Genomic DNA, 7,165 nt, shown 5'->3' with positions numbered 1-7,165 from the left:
ATTTCCTTTTCGCTGTAGGACGCCGTCAAGGTGTTTAAGGTTTGTGAGGTTTGGAAAAAAGAGGAAAACTGTTTTCTACATTGCTGCTGAGCTTTCTTTGGTACGCTTTTGTAGGCCAAACACTCAGTCATTCAGAGTGGGAGAAAGGGATCAAATCTAATTCTCTTCAGCTGGATACGCAAGGAAACCAATCAGTTTATGATGCTGCTGGGCTGTCTAGCATAGGAAGCATTTAGAATGGAGATTTATGCCTTTTTTTTAGAGCCATCAGCATGTCTGTGATAAAGCATTTTGAAGCCCCAAACAGCATCTGGACCCTTAAGCCATATTTAAATATGTCTATATTTCATTGCATTAGACGATAGCTGCAAACAAAATGATGCTGGACCATAACTTAGTGGTCCAAGCTTTAGTAGGCTTTAATTTGACTGTATGAAGCTGATCCTGCTCAAGTGTATCCAGGTGTACTAGTAGAGCCACTACAGACTTATTCATCACATTAACTACGAACACGTTGTTGTAGTCACACTAGACTTGTCAATTAACTCGCATTCAAGTGCACATATGCAGAGCTTGAGGTTTTTTATTTAATATGTAAATGTTTATTAGTTTAAATGGTGAACGTGGCAAGCTTGCAACGCACAAAATGTGACCTTTGCATCTAACCCATCACACGCACACTGCAAGTCCTGAACACATGCACCCGTAGCAGTGGGCAGTTATCCCAATGCCCAAGGAGCAATTAGGGTAAGGTGCCTTGCTCAAGGGCACCACAGTTGCAACCTGCCAGCCGTGAGACTTGAACTGACAAAACGCGGGTTACAAGGCCGACTCTCTAACCACTATGCCCTGGTAGAGCATTGTGTTAGCAGGGAAAAAGCTCATGGGTTTAAATCCAGATACTGAAAACAAATTTTGTACTTTGTAATGCAGCGTAAGTCTCTTTGGATAAAACCGTCTGCCAAATGCATAAATGTAGTTTGAATCTTTGCGTGTGTTTGTACATACAGCGGGGAAAATAAGTATTTGACACATTAGCATTTTTATCAGTAAGAGGATTTCTAAGTGGGCTATTGACACAAAATTTTCACCAGATTTAACATCAAGGCAAACATTTAATTCAAACAAAGAAATCAGAACATTTAAGTATACAAGTTGAGTCATAATAAATAAAGTGAAATGCCACAGGGAAACGAATTAAACATGTTTTATTTAATACTTTGTACATATATACCCCGGCCCGCTGTATATATGAATTTACTTGCATGTACTTTATGAACGTGTTGTATTAATATTATTATAGTGATAGATAAATGTTAACCACTATACTGTGTATCTCTGTCACCACTAAATTAATAAACCAATTTTAAAACATAAGATGAGCTCGCCAGACTTATACAGTACTGTGTAATTCCTATACCATTTTAAATATATGAATTGTAAATGTCATGCATAATTATATGCATAATATATTTTCCTCATTTTCCACAATCAAGTTTTTGTTCAAGATTTCAAAATTATTGCTCTGAAGTAATAAGTTCCAATTGAATTGTAATCATAGCCAGCAAGTGTTCAAAAAGCAATCTTACAATGTGAGAGGAATAATTAAGTTCTGCTTTATTGTAACTCTGATACGGATTAGATATTCTTTCTTTGTCTCTATGTAAATAGACACAAAACCTGCTTTCTTTTATTAAAGATGAGCTGCCCAAGGGAAACATATTAAATATTTTATCCACAGATATGGGTCTAATTACATGAGACTGTTTTGACATTATTTAATGCTTTGGGGCCAGCTTTAAGACTAAAATATTTTCAAACATTCACATAAAAACATTTCCCTTGATACCATTTTAATCACAGTGAATGTTGCATATGTACAAAACCTTTTGACACATACAGTATTAAAGCTAGGAAGGGTTATTCATTTTTACCACTCATATCCAATTTCCATGGCATTGAATAATGCAAAAAATGCTTCTGGCAAATCAAATTTTTAACCAGTAGCTGTAAAACATTTACAGTTTTTACATCGTTGTTTAAAAGAATAGTTCACCCAAAAATGAAATTTCTCTTATTTCTCACCCTCATGCCATCTCTGCTGCCTTTATTTCTTCATCTGACTTAACATGCTGGCTCTCCATTTTTGGTCATTATAATTCCATTGCACTCTCGTGAGCGTTTTGAAACTCCAAAAAGCACATACTGACCCAGAAAGATTGTAAAAAAAAATTGTATATTTAAACTTTTAAAATTGCCTTCTGGATAATAGTCATTTACATTACATTGTGTAATTGGCAGGTGCTTTAATCCAAAGTGCATTCAGGGTATACGTATTTGTGTTCCTTGGAAATCGAACCCACAACCCTTTCAGAGGTACCGCAGGGATCACATATTTTTGTAGGCCAACTTGTAAGTTAGCGGGACACTGGTTCCCTTGCCAAAAAGCCTATAAACTTTTCCAATAGACTTTTGGATTATTGCAAAAGTTTATAATGCTTACACATTTTGTCACAAGTTTTATGAATTTCAAAGTCTATATAAAAAGCTAACCTTAGGCTACAAGTGAACTGCACCATGCATGGGGTTTCGTCATTACCACCAAGCTTCTGACAACTCTTTCAAACTTTATTAAATAGATCTTAAAACATTTTCCCTGAAAGGAAATAGAGAACTCTGTGTATAAATCTTTGTTGGGAATTGTGCCCCGTGTTGCTCTGTTTTTGAGATCTTAATGTATGATGACGTTTAAACTAGTCTGTAGTCCCATTTAGCAACTTGTTAGCAAATGCCCTTTTTAAGGGACTTCAAAGTTTTAGAAAGTCATGAATCGGGGTATTACTAGTGTATTTTATGTCGCAGATTAAAAAGTAAAGATATTTTGGGCTTTTGTTAAGAAATTATTAAAGGCGTTCTAAGCGAATCTGCGAGACGTTAGTTTTTGTTGACGTTTGAATTTTTTTCAAACAGACGGTGTGTAGCTAACTCCTCCACCTCCCCCTCCCCTCCCTTCCGTGCTTTCATGAACGCGCCCAACCCCCACCTCCAAATCCTTTTTGTCGTTTATTGGCTGGAACACTTTGTTTTGTTTTGTGGTGCTAGGTTTGGCCACTGTGTTGTTATTGCCGTTTGTGAAGCCTGGGCTGTCTACAGAGATCGCGTTTTTTTACAGTTTGATTAGCGGATAGGCAGCAAGCTGATAGTGAGGAGATGTTTGCTGTATGTAACAAAAAATGTGACCTTTGACCTCTTGCATGCTGTAATTGTATCCTAAAGCTTACGTGAGCGCTGACACATTGCACAAAGTGTATAATCTTGGTATTGTTTACAAAATCATTCCTTAGTTTTATAGAAAAAAGAATTTCATACGGATTTAGCACTATGTCACAAAAGTGTTCTCAGAAACTTTGCACGTGTCTGTAACTCTTTCCCCGACATTGATGAGTCAACTCGTCAATTAAGAGAAAGCGCTTCCCTGCCAATGACGAGTTTTTCTGGCAAACTGTATTTCTGCTATTATCCCCCAGGTGGTGCTCTTAACCAAGATATAAAACCCGGAAGCAACCCATTAGATCAAACAGTAAAAATTCTGTGTATGTTTTGATGATTATTCTGAATCTATATTCTCTAATCTCTGATCTCTATTAAAAGTCCTTTGGTATTTTGGTAATTTAGAAATTGGTATTTTTTGAAGAAACCTTTCCATATTAAAAAGAGGTAATAAAAAGAGAAAATTTTTTCCAGAACGTTTTCTTGAAGGCATTAAACTTTTGTAGAAAGTTTCCTTCCGATGTCTTTGTAGGAGCATAAACTTGTATTATAAAGCTCAGAGAATTCCGAGTATAAGCTTTCGTCCATTTTGCTTGTTTGGATGCCCCGTTTCTTTTGGCCACTGTGCTTGCGCTTTGCTCGACGCAAGAGCAAACCGCCCTCGCACGGAGCAAACCATTGAAATGAATGGGTTTCATAGCGCAGCGCACACTGCGTCCTATGTGAAAGCCGCATATGGCTCCAATCAGGAATGAATTTAAAAGCGACCAAACACTTCCATGTTTTTTCTTTTTATAGACATGAGTAGTTACACGACTAAGTATGGTGGCACAAAATAAAACTTTTGTTTGAAGCCATAGGAATGAATGGGGCTAGGCTAAATGCTAACACATTTTAGAAGCGATGTACAAAGATTAAAAGTGCACACATTGAAAACAGATAGGTACGTATTAATTCATTTAAGTTAAGGTAAAAACATAGTAAAATATTTAAAAAAGGTGCTGTTTTCCTTTAAGAAACAACCCATGTATTTTGTCTTTCGAGACCTAAATATAACATAAATGGTCTTGCTCTCTCTTTCATTCCTTATTTCCTCCTCTCTGTATGACCCACACGTCTCTCACCAGGTTAAACTGTAAGGGCATTGATTCTGTAGTAAACAAAGCAAGCTCTTTTCCAGCTTAACCGGTACATTAATATACGGCGGGTGTCTCCTGGGGGAGCTCGCCGACGTTCTGCCAACTGAGCTTCAACATGCTCCAAATGACCGGCTGCATCCTACTTATTATCTCAGGGGTCTGTCTGGGAGTCTTTCCCTTTGCTCTCACAAAGCTGCCTTTTTTCAGATAGGTTTTATCCTGTGAGATTGGTGTTAGCTGAGCATCTAGGTGTTTTTGTGTTGGGGGTCTTTTCTTGAGGCTCTGTCATTGGTCGTCCTTGAGCTGTTATCGCGCTAGTTTAATTTCAATTGGCCACTAGGGCTCTGATGTACCAATATGTATCTTTGAAGTACCAATATGTACCTCTGAGGTACTAATATACACCCTTTAGGTACAAAGGTTACCTTTTTAAAGGGTATCACCCGAGGGACAGCCTTTGTACCTTTATTTCTAAGAGTCTACCATAGCAAGAACAACAAATGATGGCCTTTAACTTTTGCTCAGTTTACTTGTGTTAAGTGTGTCAACTTTTGAACAGTCTTTCTTGCAGAATAAAACTCTAAAAGAGATTTTGTAATGGATGAAGCTGTGTAGGTGTGCTGATTTTTCTCATCCGCAGAATGAAATCGGTGTATCCCATAAACTGTGATTGATTTTTGTGCTATATGCATTAAAAGCAGTCTATGAATATCTCTGTAGGTGGTCAACAGTGTAAATGTGTTATTTGAAAACTACATTTTGGCTGAGATGTTTCTTTGAACCTTTAAATGTGCTCTGATGGCTCTCTAAGTTGGCAAACATTTTGAGATTTCTGGATTTGATTGCATGTTTCCCATACAGAACTGACTGGAGTGTTTACAGCCAAAAGGATTTTTTATTAGTAGCGTATGATTTGTTAATCCATGGTATTGATGTCTTGCTGCTGTTTGCTCTGGATTGCACAGCCATGCTGGAGGAAAAAGGGCAGAGTGCCTCCTGAATTTTCTTTCTCCAATTTAAACCCCGAATGACCTCAAACTCTGCCTCCTGGAAGGCTGTAGGATTTGCCAACGTTTACCTACCCACAATCCATTATTTAGTGCTGAATAAAGGCGGAGGGGTGGAAACCGAGCTTTACCGTTCCATCTTTTCGACTTCTATTTTTATAAGAGAGACTTGACTTGTCATTGCATTCGTTCTGTGGTTATATACGTCTGGATCTTTCGCATCATTCAGTTGTTTTTAGTGTGCAGAGCAGAGAGAAGCAGGCAGACAGCCGTCTTGGTGCCAGTTTGAAATTGTTCTCTATGACACAGATCCTTAAAATCTACCAACTTTTGTTTTAGAAAGGATGAAAAAGATATTTTATAACAACATTTGTTATGCATGTTACACTTGGCTCCTTCCCTGCTCGGTGAGAGGAGAAAAATTGATGTGAGATTGAAAATAAGTCTGTATCATATGCACTTAAGAGCACCATATTGTTATATGATACTTTGAAAACACACGCCTGGGCTCCCCATGGCTTACTTTGGCTGAGAGAGCTTTGCAAATTGTTATATTAAACAGCAGTGTGCAACAACAAGGGTTTTATTTATTCCATTTTCTATTTTGATTCCGGTATATGGCAGGAATACTTTAATGGCTGCTTGAGCAACTTCACAGCAGTATGTCAGTATGCAATATTCAAGTCCATGTGGCACGTTTCCTCCTCGCTAGTCGCGAGTCCAAAAAATACAGTAAGTAATTAAAGGTTTTCAAAAGTTCACTGTCAGCTTTATGTGCTAGTGTGGCAGCTGTCGTTTGAGGTGTCTTATACAAGCAAAATGTTATTTAACCGTGAACAGATGTTGATCTCTGCATTTGCATCGAAAATTAACACTTCGAATGGGTTTACTATGAAAATGTTGTCAAATAAGTGGAAGTTGCGTGCAGTGACGGCGGTGTGCCATGGTACACTTAATCTAAAACTACTTTAAACAAGACTTTTCTTATTATTGTGTAATTATTTTACATGTAGTTTTTAAAGAACCCAAGTAAATTGACCGATATCCCTGACAGAACATTGGCAATTGCACTGTATTGCATTTAAATGCATTCGTCATACTGCAGGACGACTATGCAAATAGCTTAGTTTCCATTGGCCACATACCAATATTAAATACTTCAAAATGCTCTTTCGCTCAGTTGTATATGAGCTGATGGAGATGTATTTGAAGGTTATAAAACATTAATGCGTGTTTTCCAAATTTTATGGGATGCAATAAATGGTTCTCATTGCAGCATATTGTGTTACTTTTATTATATAGATGTGCTCAGTTTATTTGTAACTGTGTCATAAAAAACTCGTAAGGTATCTTTTTTGCTGAATTTTAGCAGATTGACAAAAACCTGTCCATGTACAGGTAAAGGTTTGTTTTTTACAGTATGTACAGGTACAAAAGCTGTCGCTGGGGTGGTGCACACTTTTGTACCTAATTGGTGCATATTAGTTCCTCAAATGTACCTCAGATGTACTCATTGATACCTTAAAGATACATTGCTGTACCTAAATGGAACAAATTAGGACCTTTTTAACCCTGGAGAACCCACGGGGTCAAATTTGTTCAATAGAATGAATGGGTTTTTGGATTTTCCTGGGTTCTCCAGGGTTAAAGGGCACCATCCCAATGACAGCTTTTGTACCTTTTTTTGACAGTGTTACAGATAAGGTTGCCACAGTAGATAGAAAGTAGATAGAAAGTCAATTGAATGTT

Source organism: Paramisgurnus dabryanus, chromosome 13, assembly GCF_030506205.2.
Source record: "Paramisgurnus dabryanus chromosome 13, PD_genome_1.1, whole genome shotgun sequence".
In the NCBI taxonomy this organism is placed as follows: Eukaryota; Metazoa; Chordata; class Actinopteri; order Cypriniformes; family Cobitidae; genus Paramisgurnus; species Paramisgurnus dabryanus.
The sequence above is the reverse complement of the archived record's forward strand: the minus strand, read 5'-3'. Positions refer to the sequence as shown.